The sequence below is a fragment of the Solenopsis invicta genome, chromosome 6 (assembly GCF_016802725.1).
Source record: "Solenopsis invicta isolate M01_SB chromosome 6, UNIL_Sinv_3.0, whole genome shotgun sequence".
NCBI classification, from domain to species: Eukaryota; Metazoa; Arthropoda; class Insecta; order Hymenoptera; family Formicidae; genus Solenopsis; species Solenopsis invicta.
In genome coordinates this window covers 5673991-5694603 of record NC_052669.1, presented here as the reverse complement: position 1 = coordinate 5694603, position 20613 = coordinate 5673991, and positions in this window count along the sequence as shown.

Sequence of the window (20613 nt, the reverse complement as noted above, 5' to 3'; positions counted from 1 at the left end):
TTGATATTTGCGGATTGAAATAGACACTAAATTCAATATCGCATTCGACAAGTCGATGATTGAACCCGACGTCGAGAGAGAAAGAAACGTCGCCATTGTAAAAAGCGATAATCTCCTGTCAGACATTCGATAACATCTTTGTCGTTGCTGCGCGCCGTTGAACATTCAATAGATAGGTGCATAACGGAACGGTAATTATCGGGTCCGATTCTCATCAGAGCGCGCCAGCCATTCTTTGTCAAATGCAACCGTGTCAATGGCGGAATTACGTCTGCGAGGTGCCGACTGATAATCCACCTCTGGCATTCGTCATTCGAGCAGTTCGCGTCGTAGTTGGCGCGCGCGATAAAGCCGGTAACGTCTTTAAGTGGAAACGTTCGTTCAACGTCAGACGGGCCACGTAGCGGCGGCGGGCGCAGTCCTGGTTACGGTGGCGGCGGAGCGCGGTGTTCAAGAGGGTGAATAATCATTTCCCGTCGTAACAAGGGAGATCGAGTCGTAACCGCCTTTACTTCGCACCTTACCTGCGCGCCACGTTTCCACCCTCCGGTTAAGAGATTGTGATTCCATTCTGTACGAAGCCCTTCGACCTCTCTCTTTCTCTCTCTCTCTTTCTCTCCCCCTCCCAACCCGATATTCACCTTTCTCGTTCACGGGCGCACTCCATCCCCCGGCGCGTACTCTTATGACGCACTTAACTACACCGTCGGGGTCTGTTTTATGAGTACGGCTGCCGATCCCGCGCGATAAAATTTGCCGGGGTTCGCCACCTGGCTAATTTCTACGAACGATTTGTTAAAAAACTGCCGTTACGATAATCGCGTGTACTGATCCACTGTGCGATACTATCAAGAACAGTCTGCGGGGAGTTGAATTTTTTCACGAAGAATACAAAACGTACACTCGGGAAAAAGTTTCTACAAAAAAAGGGAAATTTATGCATTGTGCTAAACGGTTAAAGAAAAATTTCTTTGATTTAAAGATATTTTTTGGTTGTCCCTTTTATAAGAATTAAAGAAACAGTTTGGTTCTGCAACGTAAATGTTTTCTTTCTTTTCTTTCTTTCTTTCTTTCTTTCTTTCTTTCTCTCTCTCTCTCTCTTTTTTTTTATGAAAGAAATGTATTTTTGAAACCAAAACAACTAAATTATTTTTTTACATTTTGTTAGTACTTTCTCTGAATTAAACAATTGTTTATTAAGTTAAACAAATAACATTATATCTTAAAATTAAATAAATTTTTATTTTTCTCAAAGATATTTCCACTTCAACTTAAAAAAAACCGTTTATTTACAAAAGTTGAAAAATCGATTTTATGAATTTAAACATAGCTCTTCTCTAGATATAATAATAGAACATACTAGATATATTTTTATACACTAATACAAGTATAACAAGTGAGAGTTGCTGAATGCCACCAGTTAGCTAAATCGAACTTTATCAATATTTTATATTTTTACGTAATATAAGCAATATTTAATAATAAAACTATGAAACAAATATAAAAAATGAGTAATATAGAAAAAATTTAATAAGTTACATTTTGTTTTATGCAAGCTAACAACACTTAAAAAAATCAGGTCTAACGTTAATATTTGGATCAATTTATAGATAACTGATAATAATGTAACAATGCAAGTTCATATTGAATTTTGATATTGTCATAAAAGCAGGTTTATTGTAGAACATTTTATTTTCATTGTATATTCATATTTGCAACTTGACAAAATATTATAAAATATTATTAACCAATATTTTTGTAAAATCTATTAAGTCTTCCTTTTAAATCGTACCATCACAAATTTTATTACAATAAACCCTATTAATATAAGACTGACAAGTGATAATAGTAAAGCCAATAATTAATACGAATAAAAATGCTCATTGTAAAAATTAATTTAAGTTAATTTTTATTTTGACGTCATTATTTTTTTATTATTATTAATTAATTAAAACATTTAATTAAAACATTTAATTCTTTTTTTCAATAAATTATTAATAAAATAAATATTAGTTAATAATTTTTAATACTTTTTTTTTATTTTAATTCATTAATCTGATATTTTTAAAGGCAATATGTTTGAGAAAACTCGCAGATATGATTTAAGCGAGCAGTTGCCTAAATGGTTTGCGTATATATCGTAAAAAGGTGTAATAAATTAATTTATTACTGGTGATGGGTTAAACTTTGTAGTAATAGATATCTATAGTACATAAAGCTACAATTTCCAACATTCATTTGGTATAAATCAATACTAAATGGAAAATACAACTCAAGTGGTAGGCATTTGGCAATTCTCCCCTACTTTGCTATAATTTCAGGTCAATTATAAAATTATTAATTATATTAATAATAGAAAGCAGGATTATCATACGTTTATAACGACAAGTACAGATATAACAAAAAAATCAGCAAAACAATAAATAGAATAACAAATGGTACAACGCAAGTAATACAATATGAGCGACAGTCTAGTCACATAAATTGTAGCGAACAGATACGTATTCTCTGTGATTTTCCACATAACATAGAGACATAGTTGTTCGCATCATCACGAATTACTTCTGCGTCTCGGAGAAATGCTATATGCTCATTAAATTCTGTCAGATACGTTATACGCCTCTGACATTTCCCTTCTCGACTCAAGTATGTTATTTTACACGGCAAACAGAAATTCAGTATTAGCGGAAGTCTATGAAATTATGCATCCTCAAAATACAGAACGGCTCTCACATCACATATTTACTTCGCGTATGCGCGTATCTAGATCATTAAAACTTTCAATTTAATTCGTTCACTGCGATAGTTTACTGAATGTTTACTTTGGTAACATTTTAATGGCGGCATAAGTTTTTGTGCACGCGAAAGAAACTCTCAATATCCGCAATATTTAGTTTCAACTGATGTATAAAATCTGAATAATCTTAATAAAAAATCTTCAACATTGTATGGTTATTACGTTTTCGGGAATATTTTAATATTAGATGTTAAACACACATGGGCCGACAAATATTTAGGATAAATTTATCACTCGTGTACTATGAAAGAGAAACGGGATTAAAATTCGGGGGAGGACGACCCTCTCAGCACGGCTAAGAATCGACTAAGGAGAGAACCGGGGAACAAGAGTAAATGTTTGCGCCTACGAAACGAAATGGCGTCCTTCGCAGCGGCTGAACAAATACGAATATCGTTAAAGGAAAAGATGACCGTCTTTGTGTCTGCATTGGCACGTCTGCTATCTCGCGTAACACAATAGCAGATTATCTCACGATATATCAAATAATTTTACGAAATTGTGAACTCGGCGGTAAAGTACTTATTGTTAACAACTAAATTAATTATTGAAAAATAATAAAAATATTAGCAAGCATGTTGGAATATTTCGGGAAATTCTGTGTTTCTTTTCCGATAACATTATTGCGGTAAATTACCGCTAAATTGAACGTTTGCACTACTTTCTAATAATAACAATGGTTATTGGCCTATCAAAGCAATTGGCATTAACACGGAATCTGATACACGACCGCAACAAACAGTAACTGAATTCCATTCCACAGAATAACTCGGCACTTTTTTGCATAGCGGCAAATCGTTGGATAGATACTACCATTAGTCTGCTAATCTGCATGATCTCGTGAGACCAGTTGAAAAAATCTATTTTCTCGTGGATTAAATGGTTCGAGTCATGTCATGAAAATAATAAAAATGTTTTAAGCGATTACAATGAGATCAGCATCTAATCGAGTCAGTATGTAATTTTTACAAGTTTATTTTTTGAGATATCGGTGAGCAACAATTTTAAAATTCGTCCACTCAATACGGTTTCCAAAAGGAAACTGCAAGAGATTGAACTAAATATAATAACTAAAAGCGACTTGTCGTACGGAAATGACGTAATACCAATGCTCAGGCTTAACGCGGTTTGCTGAGTACGTCGCGGTGTGTCTCTTCGGACTGGATGGTTGCCGGTTCGTTCGTCTAAACCGATCAACGGCCATATTAACGAACGCATCGTGGCTCATAAATCATAGCAGTGCGGCGTTGTAGCCAATCGGGTGGCCCGTTTAGACGCTAGGAACCAGTTGGAGACGCGGCTGAACGGACGCGAGCGTCGAACGAATCCCACGCCCCGGAAATTACGTGTCCGACTCTAAACTCTGATGATTGATGAGCCGGCTATACGTGGAAATAGTGTGGAGCCGGTCCTCTCCTGCTTACTACGACTTCCTCGCAGTTTCAAACCCGACGATCCTCCCCCTCCCTCCTCCGCATCCCCATCGCCAACCTTTCCACTTCGCTATTTCGTTTTCTTGCACCTCGCTTCGCGCCAGCTTTATCACCGTCAGTGCTGAACAAATCTGCGAGATACCTAATTGTTACCGGTCCGCGCTGGAAAGTACCCTCGAAGTTTCCGTTTTATTATTTATGCCAGAAAGAAACGTCTAGATAACCTAGAGATTCTATTAAATGAAAACTTATTTTTATGATTTAGCGTGGCACTAGAATATGCAGCTGACGCTCTCCTCGAATTTTTCTCCCGGCATACTCATCCTCCACATATGTCTTTTCTAACGTCTCGAAGACATTCTTCGCGCACGAAGAAAGAAAAATATTCGGGTCGTGCGTGATATTAGAAATTACATCGTCGGAAAGTTATAAAATTCCCTCACACATACATAAGTACACATTAATCCATATTCAAATAGTTGCTTCTTAAGCTATACATCTCGTCTCCAAAATGACGAAACGAATAGCCTTCGGGGGGAGGAAGGAGGAGAGGCAAGAACGCATTCCACGCTGTCATAGCGAATTGTCACGAAAGTATTTTCCCAAGGATCACCATTTCCGTTCTTCGTTTCCGGTTGTCAGGAGTTTATCCTCCCCTTTCCCCTCGGACAACTCTACTCCGCGATAATCCGCCAGTCGAACAGACAGTCGAGAATCGGCATTAGCAGGGCAGAAAAACGAGGAAAATTTCGTAAAACGTTTCCCGTTACACGCCAAAGAACCCGAGGTTCAGCCGGTGCGTGGCTCGCGGAATTTGTAACTTCGAGAAGACAAAAATTCGATTCACACCGGAAAAATAAAGTGTGTCACATTTAGTGGGGAAAGGGTGGCAAAAAAAAAACATTCAAAAGAGCAACGTATCGCTTGGGAACGCAAAATTCTGGCGATGCTCCCGTCGACGTGAGATTATTAAATTTTTTTTCAACTCCCAATGCGATACAGTTTTGGCGGCGTGCAATGTAAACAGGGAAGCGGGTTATTGAAATTCAGGGCGAGCGAGGGAGCGTGCGCGATTGGCTGCATGCGAGGCGCTCGAAGTTAATGCTTACTGATTTCATGAAATAATTTTTCTCCAATACGGGAATATTTCTGCATCAGGAGGGAGGCAATGCAACAGAGAGAGAGAGAGAGAGAGAGAGAGAGAGAGAGAGAGAGAGAGAGAGAAAGAGAGAGACCGACGTTCGTTTTATAACGCTAATTGCGGCTGTCACAAAGTTGCCACCGGATTTGCATACTATTGCTTTCGAAATTAGACGGTCGCGCGCCGCGATGGTAGCTGACGTCGCTTCGCGTTTCACAAAAGTATTCCGCGAACGCGGAGAAACGAATGAACTCGTTCAATTCGCCGCGACATAGATCCGCCAATTTGCACGCGGCGGCGTTTTCTCGCACCACCACTGCCAACCCCACCACCGACTATCGCTATCACCGGGGCAAACGTATTCCGCGGCGCGGATGTGTCGCGAGATCGCCGAGCTAAAGCGGATAGAAAACGAAATTATGTCGGCGATCGATCGACGCTGCCGCTCCTATAACCGGGACTTATTTACGCGCCGATGGATTTCCCAGCGGGTATAGGAAACACATCGTAAGATCCTGCCTGCGAGAAGTTGTTTATACTCGCGCCGGGTTCAACGTCGTTCAACGTTGTTCGCGAACCAATAACCACGCAACACCGCCATTTCTTTGTGGCGGTGCAGATAAACACGCCGTCTTCGATCGTCTGTCACCAGCATAACGCAATTCGGAGAATATTTCGGTTTTACCTACATTAACATTCTATCAGTAGACACTCAAAGTAATGATACCTGTAGGTTGCTTGCAAAATACAAAATTCCAATCGTTTTCTTCACCTATTTGATCAAGAATGATATCAAATTTCCGTTACTAATAAATAATTACGATTGAATAAATGAAAGATAAATGTTATTTTTCATCTTTTCTTGCACTATGTAGCATAAATTATTGTCTAACGCTGTTCTTTTTCCAGATGACTTCGTCTCCATTTTTCCTTTAACTTAGTTTCAGTTATTTTTCATTTATACTCAGCTGCATCGCGTCACAGCAAACGTGTAGATTGCATTTGGAAAAGATCAAAGCGGTCGGAAAACAAGGCCACTCTCGGCGCCTTCTTTTCTAAAGAAAACTGGCTTGCGATGGCTACGGTTAAGTCAAGAGTATCCAAGTACAGCAACACGAGCAAATGTGGCACCCAACGAGCGCGGAATAAAATAACGCGAGGCTCGTATAACACCGTGTTACAAACTGCAGTGTTCGACTACTATCGTGACGATGATATGCCAAGATGGCTCGTGGGGTGACAATCCCCGAGGACACGTGTTTCATTACACGCACCTAAGTCCAACATAGCTGGCAAACTAAAGGCGGATCCCCTTTACGTATCATTATATTCCCGGGACACAGAGAATAGAAGGCACCTGTTATCATCGCATTGGCGATGAACCTGAGTAAACGTATAAAATTTGTATTTAACGATATTAAACAAGCGATAAAAAGCAACGATCGTTTATTAACTAAAGATCGTGTATACGAGAGCAACAAAAATATATATCTTAAATTATTTATCCTATATATACTTTACTCCTATATATATATTTTGTTTCGTTTATTAGATTTTTTTATATATATAAAAAAATCCAATAAACGAAACAAAATATAATATACTCTAACACGAATTATCGGACACTTTACTATTGTATATAATATTTTACTCTTCAATATAAAAATATTGTAAAAAAATATAGTTGTAAAATAAAGAATAAAATATGTTTGTATTAAAAATAAATTTTTATAAATATTTGATACACGAAAAACTTTATTCACCTCTTTCATTATTCAATATAACAAAATGCTTTACGGGTCATTAGTGCTGATATTTATTATGTAATTTTATATATTCTTTCAAGTTCACGTTTTTTTTTTATTATTACTTAATGCGCAATAGGTTCGAACGTGTGAATTACCCAAAATTATCTCAAAACGAGGTAATGCGGTATAGAATGGTTTTTGTGTCGCTGCCGGTCTTCAATTATTTATCTGATGGAAACTATAAGACGATAACTTAGATATTCTACACGTAGACTATGCGTACAGCACTAAACTCTGTCCGATGTAACGAGGCAGCGCGGATCGTGCTAACGAGCTCGGGACTTCCCTTGCGAAAGTCCCAGAAGCACGATAAATTCGGCTGATACAGATCGCACCTCAGAACGTAGAAGATCAACAGCAAACTCTCACGTATAGTTGCAGAAGATTAAACGAGAGACAATAATGTAAAATGATTTCCTAAAATCTCATTTAATTTATTCGTCATTGCCTGACGCTTATCAATTACATCGGCGTGTTTCGACGTGATTGGAGCCGAGCGGAGCCGAGAGTTATGCTACACTAGCGTGATCGGTGTTTTACCTTTACATTGCTTATTTACAAAGGTAGTTTCCCAAACTTTGAAATCGTACAGCGGTAAAACGAACATGTTGGGAGTTGTTCACGCGACTCCGTGCACTTACACGCGTTCGAGTGCTCGTTTCACTTTTCGTTCACGGAAAATCTGTGTAAGCCGCATTAGAGAAATTATCTCCCTGCCAGATTTTAATGACTTTATGAGTTATAAGAGATACGGAAGAGAGGCTGTAGAAGCGAAGACGAAGCGTCGGAGAGGATTTTTGAGGATGTGGTTGGATAACGGGAGAAAAGACGGGCTGCTGGAAAAATGGTACGTCGTTCGCAAGGATAACGAAGCGAGAGCCCAACCCAGGAGCCGAGATGAGGCTAGGACAGGGTGAAAAAAGATGAAAAGGAGGAAGGGAGGAAAGAGAGAGAGAGAGAGAAAGAGAGAGGGGGCAAGCGAGAAAGCTGGAGAAACCTCGCGCACTCGAAATGATTGAAAGACCGAGGAAATTGAATTCTCGCATTCGATCGTGCCGCCTCGGGTCTTCTAATTGAACGACTCGTCTCCCTTCACAATGTCCGTTGCTCTCTCTCTCTCTCTCTCTCTTCTTTCAGTCGCTACCCATTCGTTTCCCTCACTTGCTGCCACTTTCTTCCCAGTCATTTAAGCAGCCCTCCCTTCGCTGCTCTTACACTTGTCCTATCAAATAATTCGCTTATCATCGGTATTTAACTACGAATCAATTTTGACAACAAAGCTCTGTGTTATAATAAAATTGTAGATTAAAAGAAAAGATAAAGAGTCCTCCACGAGAGACAATTATTTTATTACAATTTCAGTTATTAATGCTCTAGCCACTCTATAAAATTAACGCATATCTGATTTAAAAATAAAGAGAGTTCTAAAGAGAGCACGCAACGAGAGTTTTAATCGAACTTGACGGTGCTTTTAATCTTGATCGAAATACGTCACGTTATTGTTGAAAATTCACATTCTAACATCACTATTGCTGATCGTCATCGCGTTTTACTGTCACGTCTAAGTGCCGCGATACGTCAGAAACGTCCCGCTCCAACTGATTGACAAGCCGTCCGTCGTTGTCTATGTCTAAGCAATAAATATACCCCGGAGAGACACGGGGACGATAGCGGAGCTGCGCTTTTCGTTCCACGATATTCTGTGTTTCAACATCGTGAAATGGAAAACGGAATTCTGCGAGCGCGCTTTTCCCATTCACAGGAGAGTCGTAAAGCAAACGCGCCGGCTCCGAATAAAACCGGCGGCCCTTATATTTTTCACATCGCGTTTCCCACTCGACCACGTGCCAATGGTGCGTTTATCAAAAATTCATACGCGAGCGAATCCGCGTCGATCTCATCGATCAAAAGGAGATCGGCGTGACCGCGAGCCACGTACGGCGAGGTAAGTACGTGAGTCATAGACAGGTGGATAACCGCTCGCAAACTGCCTTTTGTGTTCGCGCATTCGTCAAGCGCTCGTTGCTCTGCAAACGCAGCACATCCTACCCTCCTCTTCCCGATTAGGTACTGGGAAATATCGCCCGAAAACTCGGCTCGCCGCCGCTGGTGGACAGGCGAGGCATACAGTTTGTGACGGAAAAATGAAAATTTCTGCCTCTTCCGGCATAAATCCACTTGGCCATTTGGCGCGCTGTACGATCCATTTTCATTTTTATGCACAGCGGGATGAGAGCGAGTGAGCGAGCGAGCGAGTGAGCGAACGAACGAGCGAACGAACGAATGACAGGATGAAGGGAGCGGCGATAGGGGGAAAACTCAGATAGTGGTATATCGGGACGAGTAAGAGATGAATGCAGAGAGAGAGAAAGAGAAGGGGAGAAAGAGAGTGCGTGTATATGTGTATGTGTATGTGAGAACCAGAGAGATGAAAAGGGAAAGAGAGAGAGAGAGATAGAGGAGCAACAGAGATACAGCAGCCTGGTCCAGTCCGCGGCCCGGTTAATAAATACCAACGGTATGCAAATAAAGTCAATCGTTCGATCGTTTGAATTTTAATTCGTTGAAATGCGAAATTAAATTTGGTAGCTGCAGCTACGAGCTGCGCGCGTACGTTTCGTGCTGTTGCGCGTCCATTGCCGATAAATCGAACGTTACGTCCGCAGGATATTACTGTTGGAGTGTACGGGCGCCAGAGGGAACGGTCAGGAGAATTATTAATCGGCTATGGACTTCTCCATTGCGGCTTATCCTTCTCTCCGCAAATGTAGCGTTTTTAACAAAGAGTGTATCGGTGTTTCGCCGGTGTTCTTCCTTGCCGATAGCTGAATATTATACGAAATATTCAGCAAACGATAATTAAACATAATTAAAAACACAGAATAAAGAAACAATTTATTAGTGATTCATTACGCTAATGAATAACACGAAAATGTCAAGAGAATGAAAAATCTTTAAATAATAATTAACATAATAGGTATGAATAATGTTTTGTGCATCATACTTAATGCATGAAACATTTCACTCGCAATGCATGGAACAAATTCAGAAGTTATTTCCCTTACTCCCCAAATCCAAAATTTACTTTTACTCAATCTGTTTAATGCAAAACTGAGATTCTGTGCAAAATAGATAATTAGACTGATCGTTAATGCACATTACTAGCGGCGGAGTCATTAATCGTCCAATTTTCTCCGAGGGGCGCGTCTCTGATACTCGTCGGCGCGAAGTGGACCTACCGCACGGGTGGCGAAGTGTATAAGGGGCATTGTTCACTTCCTGTTTTGAATATCGAATTTACGAGCGAAGTTGCAGCCCGCGCACGCTCGCCGACCCGCCGCGAAATTTACCTCCTGCCGCTCGGTTTCTCCGCTTCTTTGACCCTTTCGCTTCGAACACCTCTCCTCGTTGCCAACCCCTTTCCTTCCTGCTAGCACGAGGTCCTAACTTGGACCGTAAAACTTTACTTCGAACTCGTATTCGAAAGGCGAACCTTTCCCTTAAGCGTTCTCGAGTAGGGAGGCAAGGAAGGAGAAAGAGAGAGAGAGAGGGGTAGGACGGCTAGAAAGGAGAAAAGGAGGAATGCCGTCAGACCGAGCGCCCCGGAGTCGCTTCGAATTCTATGGTATCTCGTTCTCGAGGCCACGGGGAAAATCGATCGATCGTGAAGTTCGAGTCGCGCGTCGGAGGGCGCGAGGTTACCTGCAGGAGACAGGATATACCTACACGGACGCGCAAACACCGATAGATCGGCGTGGTATACACAAAGGATAGACGTTGTCGTAGAGGACCGGTGGGTTGAACGACGTCTTCCTTTTCCTTGCCCAGGGCGTTCCTTTGCTCGACGAGCGCCTTCGTACGCCACGCGCGCTTTTATCAAAGAACATCAAGAAGAGAGAGAAAAAGGAGAGAGAGAGAGAGAGAGAGAGAGAAAGAAAGAGAGAGAGAGGGAGGAAAGACAGAGTGGAAACGAGAGAGAGATGGCTGAATAAATCGATAGAGAGCAACGCAGAGAAGAGATAGAGAGGTTGGGAGTCGAAACCGCGTTCGAGACTCTCTCGATCTTGAAACGCCACCGAGTTCTCCTCGACGAGCTGCTCAAGTGGTGCCGACAAACGCGGCAAGCTCCTCTTCTACGGGTCAGAAATCGAAGGTTAAGGTACCCGACTCTTCTTCCACCCTACCCCTCAACCTCCTTTCCACTCATAGCTCCGCAATCGGTTACCTTGCGGAAAAGCGGGATGCCTGAGGTCGTCGAAGCTCTAAAACGGAATTCAACCGTTCGCAACGCTCTATCATGCAAAGACTCCATTCCCAAATTACGATCCCGTGAGGAGAATGCTCTTCGCCCATTGCATACTTCAAAAATGTTATGCGTAAAATGTTGCTTTGAGCAATTTCACCCCTGATTTAAAAAATTGTCGAAAAATACCTTTTACTGAAAGATGCTAGTTATTTACACTGCCTGCTATTTTGCAATGTTAAAAATGTCATAAAATTTTTAAGTTACACAAGTACATTAAAAATGTACTTGTATCTATTACTGAAAAGAATGTGCATGAAAATTTAGATGCACTGGGGTGCGTTCAGAATGAACGTCCGGGTGCGCCTAGATGTCATTTTATCTTTGTTGTTTACCGAATGTTAAACAAAGATAGAATGATGTCTGGGTGCACCTAGACGTTCATTCTGAACGCAGCCCTGTTGACAACATTAAATTTTTTTTTAACGTGTACCTGCTTAAAATTTGCTTCCGTTTCAGTACATTAAATTTTGTTTATTATTTTTAACAGTGTACATTATGTGTATATTTATGTAATTGCTGATATTAATGTACCATCAGTATCGTACAAATCGATCGCACGAAACGATTAACAATCCTTAAAGTACAGGTGATAAGTACTACTAGGTAGGATAACCGATAGATAGCTGTGATCAATGAGTGCGTATTCATACTTGATGTGAGCCAATCGTATCGACGAGAGGTGATATCCATCATGATAACATTGTGACGTGAGAACATTTCAAATAGGCGACGTGTTGAACTTGGGCGAGTTAAACATTAATGTTAAGTTCGCGCGCGTTAACACCTATCCAATAGCTGAATCGAGAGGGCGAGAAGAGGGTTAGACAAACACGCGAGAAGGCTTGGTACAAATATCTAGGTCTCGAGTATTTGAGGTTGGTGTAGTGGTATCGAAAGCCCTCTCCGTGGACATAAAAAAAAACTTTCCAACGGAAGACGTCAAAGTTCTTTATCTGCGGATCACGTACGAGCTATTCCGTGAAATTGGCCAGTGTTTTGCCGAGGCGAATAGCGCGAAAAAATATCTTTCCCGTTTCCGTCTCACTCCCAATGTTTCCTGAACGTGTCACCATGCACCATAAAAAAAGAAAGAGGAGATTGCGTCCTGTGCCGACGAGAATCGATCGCAAAGGAAAAAAGAAGGCGTATAAAATAAAAAATAATTTTCTTGTTTCATTAAAATCAGCGTATTTTTTTGCAATAGTCCCCTATCACGATAATTGTTAGTCAAGCAAAAAGTCTTTCACAATTCTGTCAAAAACAAATATAAAGAGAAAAAGAGAAGTAAGATTATAATGAATTAAATATTCTATTACATTTATTACGTAAAATATTGTAAACGATAATTGTCAAAAATTTATATTACTCATTTTTTTGTTTTTTCTTTTTTTAACGTAAACATTTTATTCCCTAATAAATCGTATCAGGTATCTTTTTGTTTATTTTTGTATCTTTCCGAATATATGTTAGAAAAACTGATCGATAAAAACATTTCTCAAAATAATTAGTCGATAGAACAGCAACAATAGCTCAGAAACAAACATTCGGTCCCGACATGAAAAATCTGTTGAATAAACACATTCGTATCATTAATTAACGACGAACGAATGCTGCAAACTATCGTACAGAAATTTACTAAGGTTAGGTTCCAAAACGTTCTTTCAGAGGAAAATTCGTACTGGAAATACGAGTAAAATATACTATATTATATTGAGTCCAATTTTTCTCGTAGAGGATGTTTCGGAATGTTGACAACAAATTTTCATTGAATTCATTAGTCATTCCTTTTCTCGATGTAGAAGAATATTTAGCGAAAGGCGATGGCAATCATTGTAATCGAAAGCGCAACCCCGGCACAAAGAAAAGAGAAATAATTCGACAAGAATGAAAGGAGCGCTCGGATTTTATTTCGCAAACGTTAATTATACGTAGAAAAGTGCAACGCTCGGCTGCTACGTTTGTTGAAAGAATCAAAGGATCTATACTGATCACAAGGTTTTTCTGGGACTCGCGCGGTGATGTTGAAGGAAAGTTTTAATCGAATTCAGAAAGAATAAACGATCGCTCTCGCGAGCGTTGCAATCGACAAACACCTCGGGCTCTTGACGTTTCGAATGCAATTCTCTATTCTTCCCGAATTGTGGTGCGAAAATACGCGATGCAAAAATAGTGGTAAGAGGTAGCGTTGCAACGAAAATAAGGGTATTACATTACGGTGACAATAAAAGAGATTATCACTAAAGCTGGGTGCGCAAGTATCCGAGAGAATGGGCGACTCTTTTATTAAAATTAGTGGCGCCGTTGCGAGGCGTTTGTCCCGCAATACAAGATAAGCCAGTATTGGCACGTACGGTATCGTGCAATTAACGGGACGTTTGCGAAAAGCGAATTTCGGACCGCCGCGTACGCCGTTTAAATCGAGTCAGATTAGAGATAAAAAGTGGTACCGCCCTCAACATTCTATGAAGTTACGTGCCCGTACGCTCTAAGCTGAATTTTCACGGATCACGAACGTCGACGTCGCCAAAGCGCTGCGTTTCTACGTAATCCCATCGATATTGGATCTTACCCGCGTGTACATACACGTGTGCGGAGGAAATCGATCGACGAACGGACGGATGGACGGACGAACACGGACGAGCGGACGGGAGGACGGACGGACGGACGAACCGCGAAGGAACTAAATGAAGCGAGGCTGCGTAAATAGGTAGAAACGAGTACCGAGGGAATCGGACGTACCTACATAGTCAAAGCCCCATTTCACGTGATTGCACGCGTGTACTTCGATTGACGTACCTATATTGACGTAACCACCGAGTTGCTGAACTCGAAGCTTCACCCTTCTAATTTCTGAATATATATAAAATGATTAGACAAAGATGATTAAAATGGTTTGCCGGTCGATATACTCTTGACGCAGATAAAAAGTCGTTTTCCTCGCACGTATATAGATTTAAACGAGACGCACAGCAATTTTTCGGCATCTCGTGTATCTACGTGTGTAGATACGGGCGCGCAACGAGCGCGCACGTCCCCCGAATGCTGATTTTCAAATGGTGCTTCGTTCGCGAACGAGCTACGCAAACAACGGCGCGATGGTGGAGAAAAAGGTGCGCGACAAGTACGAGAAAGGTGGAAACAAAATCGAAGCATGCGAGAAACACGAAGACGCCGGCGTATATAGTATATGACGAGGCGGGCGGGGGAGAACGTGCCGCGCGACGGGGATTAGAAACGCTACAACGTTGGCCTGAATTCCGTCGCAGCGGAAAATCTGCTGGGAAAATACACGGTTCATTGTGCCGCCCGGCAGTTTGACAAATTGTGTGTGTCTACAAAACCCACTTCGTAGGTACGGTACCTACCTGCCGCGCGTCTTTTTCTCACCCGATTTCATAGCCGCCGAGAGACTCGCGCGGAATTTGTCAGCGAAAAGTAAAGGGGGGCTCTCTACACGTACACATCACACTTTTGATGCCGCGCGTCGATAAAGAGAAACGCTATTTCCTTAGACGATGCACATTTGGCGCGAGCACGGTCGTGTTTGATCGCAGGGGCCTAAGAAATTTTCTACCTTCTTTACAAGTCAATAGCGTGATGAGTAAAAAAGGTTCTTTTCAGCGGAGCTTGGCAAAAAGCTCCGTTGTACGCTGCGCGACAGAATCGATTTTGGAGCAAGGAATCGATAGGCGAAGTACTTGAATCGTCGCTCCAATATTGCTCATGTGATTACGTAATGTAAGTGGTTATCGAAATTTAATTAAATCTGCTATTACAGTTTTAATAAAGATTAGTTAGTACATAGAGTATTTGCTCATTAACATGGCAGGATAATAATTTCTCGTTTATATTATTAATATAATTATTCCATAATCGTCAATAGTATAATATAATAAGTTACATTAATATGTAACTACGAAATGGATTTAAACGTATTAAAATTTAAAACGTAGAAAAACTTGCCGTCAATCAGAATGTCAAAAGTTTTAATCATAATAACCAAATTCACAAAAATTCGTCAAAAATATTCACAGTACTCAAATTTGTTTTATTCATATGTGCTACGTTTGCAGATTTCAATCATTAATAACAATATTTAATCCTTAATAGTCCGAAGTTATAAATTACGCCAATAATTAATGTAACTATATATAATATACAATAAAATGTGAAAAACATCCAAATAGATAATATCCAAATATATTTATCGACTTATATTTTATTCCTGCAAATGATATTAATTTAATGCGTTTTATCTTATTTTGTCTATACGTTAAATATTAGTAATATAATATTCGCCGTATAGATTTATTATTAGTAATATAAATTAGATGAATAAAGTATCAAAATAGTATAGGAGAAGTAAAATAGAAATTCGAATACAAAAATATATACAGCGGCTCGTCAAGTGGTAGTTTCAGGATTATATAATTGGGAATCGACGCCCGTGCAGAATGCTATTGGTGGAAAGTAGAGATTGATAAATCCTCGGCATTTCATTTCGAGCAGCACTGCATCCGACGAATGAAAGGACGGGAAAGAGAAGCAGCAGGCGAGTGCGGGAACGAGAAAGGGAGAGCGAGAGGGCGAAATACACGGCGTGCCCGGTAAATTGATCGAATCAAAAAGCTCCAGGGCCAATTTGCCCGGCACGCCACCAAATCGTTCTCCCTTCGTTCCCCCAACCTACCTTGCCGGTCACGATGCTCGTCTCTAGTTACCACGTACGCACCTCCGTACAGTGAAATTTTTTCGACCTTTTCTCCGCATCCGGACGAGTACGTCGTCGTACGTTTGCGCGAATGCGCTTAATGGCCGTGAAAATGGGTTGACGGCAAGGTGCGATTGCGTCGACGATAATGTTTTTTTTTTTTTTTTCGTCGGTCGGGTTTCGCGTTCTGGTGACATGCGGGAAGTACGGCAGGACGATTTTGGAGGCGATAATGCAAGCGGACGTGTCGTTTTGAATCCGAGAACCAAAAATATTCGGCGGGAATCTGTCCTTTTTAGCGGACTGGAAACCGCCCCATTTCGCGCATTTCGCGCTCGTATGTATTCCAAGCATTCGCGCTGAATGCGCGCGAGTCCGAGTTGACTGTCGGAAATTTCAAAATCAATTAGGAGCGCGTAACTAATTTTGACGCGGAACCCGGAAAAGCAAACTCTCTTTCGTTGATTTCAACGGGCGACGCAACGAGTTGCCATTAATTTCGAAACTCACATTGAATTAACACTCTGTTCGTTTTTTGATAGCTTATGTTGGTGTTATAAGTGCAATTTCGGGCGCGCTGCTGCGCGTTGCGCGCGTTATACTCGGCGGAACTTTTATTAATCGTTCTAGATTACGACAGCGCAACAACACGCTTTCATTCGAACTCAAATATCGTCAAAGCTATTTTGAGATTGCGTTCCCGCAAACGTAGAGTATATGTAAAGTTAAAATATTTTACAATAACCGTGATTTCAATAACGATGTGAAATCAATAATAAATTGCTTAACAATTATTTTATATTATTTAAGCATTAAAAAATGATTATCAGTGATATCAAAAAAATATTACTTATTTCTCACTTATTTTTACAATATTCTCCCAGTTACTATAATTAATTCAAGTATATTCATAAATATTTATAGAAAATAAATATCATGTTGTAACATTCATTCATTGATTTACACAGAAAATTTTTTTGAATTTATTTCCGACTTGAATATCTTACTGAAATCATCGAAATGATATCGTTTATGATACTTTCTACATTCGATCATACATTAAATATTCATGATGTGCATTAGCAGTGTAGTCATGATATATTTCTCGTCGTAAATATTTAATCGAATTTCCACCAAGATTTACTTATCCCCAGCGTCGTTCAGGAAGTATCCCGGGGTCGCGGAAAATCTGAAAGATTCATGGAAACCCACTTCCCGTAGTCTTCCGGATTAACGATGGATACTCGCCGGCAGTAGCAGCAGCGTTCGCGCCGCGCGCGCTACCGACTAGAGAAGGGATCGTTCCTCAGAAACCGGAAATGAGGCGGTCGTTCGTCCTGCGGATGGTTGAGCGAGACGGCGGAAAAGCGGAAAGGGGGATATGGCAGTTTCAGGGGAAGGGAGGCAGGCGCGCAGAGTTTGCTAGTCGCTGCGATGGTGCGGCCGTTCCTCTCGTTCGTTCGCTCGCTCACTCGCTCGATCGATGGTCGTAATTCCGACCGAGTCGCGGACGGTGTCGATCGATACCGCAGATTTTCCAGCTCGCCCCGACTCGCCGCCTCTCTTACGAGGATCGTGTGGCACGGACTGCGGCACGGACGAACGAAGATTCGAAAGAGCGGGCAGACGAGCGAAGGTGGCGGTCGCGAATGGAAGGAGGAGAACGATGGTATGGGCGCGAACGGCTGTGCTCGAAATTCCGCGTCAATCCATGGAATTAAAAGCCCGAGAAGCGAATTTAAGTTCTCTCTGCTCTCTCTCTCTCTCTCTATCCCTTTTGGGAGGTAAAGAGTGAGGCGAGAGATAGAGGGTAACGAGTAAGGGATCTATCTTTGGGGTTGGAAGGAGGGTTTGGGGACTCTCAGCTGAAACGCGTTGGACGACAGAGAAAGCGAAGGGTCGTCGGTGTCGGCAGGGTGGCGCGGAGAACGCGCGAGGGGGGCTTTTGGCAGATAAGATAAGGGTGAGAAATCGCGGCGTTCCTGGATGCGGTAACATTAGACCGTCGCGTTCTACCGTCGAGCTATTCCCCTCTCCGTTCTCCTCTTTTGGCTCGCCAAGGCGCTTTGGCTTAACCACGGAGGTTAAAGTAACTCCCTTCGCTTCGCTCGCACAGTATTATGTCGTGTATAGGCGATATAGGTGGCCGCCGCCGGATCGGGCTATTGTATCTGTGCAACCAAGTTTCGGCCTTGGATCCGGCGAACTGGTTTAGAGAGGACGATGTAACGCCAGATTAACGGCAACTACGACGCCGTAATGAACCAAGGATGGATCACGCGAATCCGGTTTGCACCTCGAGTGCTTACGCGAGCTATCGACCTGGCTTTTGCGCTCAAATTAAATGATTAGATGCTCTTCGCCCACATCTTGAATATTTTATGACTTTTCCTAAATATTGAATAATTCTAAATTAATATTAAATTAAATTTTAACACTAGATTTTAATAAGAATTTGGGTCTTGAATCGAATAGGAAACGACAGTATTGATTACAGCAGTTACTATTCGTTTCTGTCCAATTATAATTTATTATTAGTAAGTTTAATTGGTTTAATCTGCAATATGGTTTAATTAGAAAAAAAGAATCGGCTAATTCTAGTAATATAGATATAAAATTCAACTAAGAACAATTCTCCGAGCTGTGCCAAAGGATGCCTTTCTTACGCTACTGATCTCAATCAGTCAACCTATTTCGAGTTTTCTTCTACCAGTCGTAAGAGATAAAATCGTAATTCGTGCAAGTCGGCTTAGCCATTATCATTTCACTGGCGCGATTTAAATTTCCGTTGACATACTAGCCTCGAAATATAACCATTACCGTTTATGCTAGATTTGAATTATTAATGTTAAAAGCATAGGCGGATCTAACACCCTCCGCCCATAAAGATAGCTCAAAATATAAATAAAAAATATACCAAATAAAAGATTCAAGATATACACGAACAAGCAGGTAAAAAAAAAGTGTATGCCAAGGTACACTTTGCTGTCACTCTGAGCGAAATTAAGCCGCGCCACTTAAATGAACCAAATAAGCTAGAAAGTCGTGTAAATTTCCTTATCGCCGGCGACGAGGGTGCGAGCGTGGCTAATCGGAAAAGATGGCCGTGACAAATATTGAAGGGCGTCGCTCCCCAAACGACCCTTATCTTAGATCAGGATGGTCGTATGATAGTTTCTGCGGCCGTGCAAAATAGTACGCTGGTCTTTTACTTCGTCGCCAAACAGTTCGGCTCAAAGTGTAAAAAGTAATAGGTCCCTAAAGCGTACTCGCGAATGGTACTTGCCGGCCTCGGTGACGAAGTATTTATCGCCTCCGATTGGTCGTCAGGGTATAAGCGCATCGACGCACGTAAATAATGCAATGAGAAGAGCAATATGTTCGCGAACGACGTTTTTACGACGATAAATGCCGTTACTCTTTAAGTATTTGATATATAGGTACTTCTCTGATTAAAAGTAGATCGATCGGGATTTTCGTGGCGCATTTGCGAATTCAGAAACAACGAAACTGAATAAATTTCGCTGAACCTATTAAGATTTCTCTCATTAAAGGGATTGTTGTTTGAATCGGCTGCTCGTTGTTTTGCAGCTCAACTGAGAATTAAATTCTAAGTTGTAAATGCGATAAGGGCTCTGAAGGAGAGAAGGAAAGAGAGCTTCAGGTAAGGTAGCGGGTATTGAAATGAGCAAAAATTGCGGGAACTGTGTACCTGCCGCCGACATCCATGCGCAAGAAAGGGCGAACGGAAAATAACGAACCGGCGTTACAGAAGAACGAACGAAACAAGATGAAGTATTCACGAGATGAGGTAAACAAAAATTTTACAAGGCAAATTTGATCGCAGCGGTAAAGTACACTTACATAATAAATACGTTTGAATAAGAGCACACAATGTTCCCTACGCAATGCTCCATCAGAAATTTATAATATCGTGACACATTTTGAAATCTTAATATTGCAGATCCAACTCATGCATTTATACAGAATATCATATATTTGTAATTATATAAATTACACATCATTAATTTATTTCGTGATGACTGATATTTTATTTCATTTTATCAAGCTTCTATTGTTAAATATTTACTAAAAAAAAAAACTTTAATTCCACGGCATTTATTTTATGTAATAGATTCGTTTTTATATGCTCTATCAAATTTTAAAAAGATAATTACATTATTAATATGCTTCATGTCATGCTCAATTCAAAATTGTGATTAATTATATTGACAAAGATCTCACATTCGAGTCAATCCTTCATTTATTAAAAATCACGGAAGAAACAATTTTATCGTAGCATGTAAAGATTTAGCTAAATACAAAAAATAATTTAATGTTGAACTATTAAAATAATTATGTAAATCGTTCAAAGATGATGATACTCATGCAAAAAGTTTTGATATTCTAGTAAGTA